Raw genomic sequence first — 2,236 nt, forward strand, 5'->3', positions numbered from 1 at the left:
ATTGAAACATTCCATCCTCCCCTCAGAGTTAAAAAAATCATCTACACTAATAAATGTAAAATTTTATTTCCCTAATGAAATAATTGGGAAATAGTTTAAAAAATAATTCAAAAGCTTCCATTATTCCCTCTCAAATTTTACATCCACACCTCTATATTTTAAGAAAAAATCTTAAACTTAATTGTCCCAAGAAGAACATTTGATTTGGGCTTCCTCAAACTATATTTTGAGTCTTCTCGTTTAGAAGATAACAGTAACCCATGTTTCAAGCGAAGGCCTAAAGACTCATCACTAGTTTTTTCTTTCTGCATTTGTAATCATGCTTTCAGGAACACTATGGGGGTATCTCCAAAAACAATAATAAAGGAATAGTGAAAACTGGTCAAGGAAATTTATTGCTCTAAGCCTGTCAGTCTTTCTTATCACCTAAGGACCCTGCTAAAGGATCAAGGCCACAAACCAGACAGAGCTACTTCTAACAAAATGGTTGGTGCTGGGAATTAAATAGCTGAAGGAGTTGTAGAGGGACAGGAAGGAGTTTCCAACTTGTTCATATATTATTAGAAAAATCCAACTCAAGAAAATAATGAGATATCATCTTATACCAGTGAGGATGGCACATATTAAAAATATTGGGAGTAATTTGTGATGGTGGGGATGTGGTGAGAAAAGAATTCTCATTCACTGCTGTTGGAAATGCTATCTGATCCAACCCCTATGGAAAACAGTATGGTGAGTACTAGAAATTTATCTGCCATACCAGTTCCCAAGGCAGAAAAACACTGATTCAAAAGTATATATGCACATTGCTATGCATTGCAGCATTCAGCACAATAGCTAAGAGTTGGAATCAACCTAGATGTCCAAAAACAGACGAATGGATTATGAAGATGTGGTACGTATATACAATGGAATACATTCCTCACGTAGCTTTAAGGAGTAATGCAATCATGCAATTTGCCGCAACAAGGATAGAAATGGAAGATTTTTATGTTAAATAAAGTAAGCCGGAAGGAGGATAAATAAAGAATAATAATGCTTATATGTGGTATTTAGAATAACTGCATGAAGAAATACAATTGTTTATATAGGAGTTGTTTTGAACATTCTTGGCTCCAGAGTAGAGGAGGAGAAGGAAAATAATTTAGTGAAGGAGGTGAAACACATATATGAAAAAATGAGGGGACAGGGACCAAGAGGTCTCAGGTGCATTGGTAATTGTTAAAAAAAAAAAAGGAACAGAACTAAATATCTAAGCCAGAGTCAACAACAATGAAATTATAAGACCCAAACTTTAATAATCAAAATTTAAAATATACATGCTATGTTGGCAGGCAAGGGGGCAGAATTGTTGGTAAGGGACATACACTGTCAATACTGGTGGAAGGTGGTCAACACTAGTGTTGGGACTGGCCCTGAAACATTATATATCTGAGACACAACTATACATAACTGTAAATCATAATAGCTTCAATAAAATATTAGAAGTACAACGTAGCACAGTCTCCAGGGTAAAGTAAATCTAGCTTATCTTAGACAATGAGAACTGTGAATGTGTATCCAAGTAGGATACAATAGGAATTTATTATGACTTAATGCTATTCATTGAAGATACTTTCTGTATCTTCAGTCACTACAATACTTCAGTCTTTGTACTAAAGTTACATGTTTGTAACATTCATGTTAACTATATGTACTCAACTTTGTAAGTTCTTTAGAAAGCCCCTCAGGATGGGATCCAGGATGGTGACACCAAAACTAAACAAATAAATTAAAATGGTCCTTTGTAAGGAGCTATTGAAACTAAGCTGCCTCCTGTCACTTTCATTCTTTACAACTCTGTGAAATAGAGCCCAAAGGTTCTGTTTCAACCAGCTAGATAGTGGGGAGCCCCACATTCCCTGACTTATCTTATTCCTGGAGATTTTCTCTGGAATATTGTGTGTCTATATACATAATATATAGACAAATTTATATATAACAATGTAGACACATTTGTATATATTTATATATTATATTATATATAACATATTCATATATTACATAAATATTTATATATAAATTTGTCTATATATTTGTGATGATTCTTACCACATGAAATAGTTGCCCATTGATGTATCTGTTCTCACTCAAGTTAAAACTTCTCTGAAGTCTTGGGGTAGAATGACTTCCTAAAACCTTTATCATAAATTCTTGTAGAATATTGAATAAATGCCACCAAATATTATACATAATC

The sequence above is a fragment of the Suncus etruscus genome, chromosome 11 (assembly GCF_024139225.1).
Source record: "Suncus etruscus isolate mSunEtr1 chromosome 11, mSunEtr1.pri.cur, whole genome shotgun sequence".
NCBI lineage: Eukaryota > Metazoa > Chordata > Mammalia > Eulipotyphla > Soricidae > Suncus > Suncus etruscus.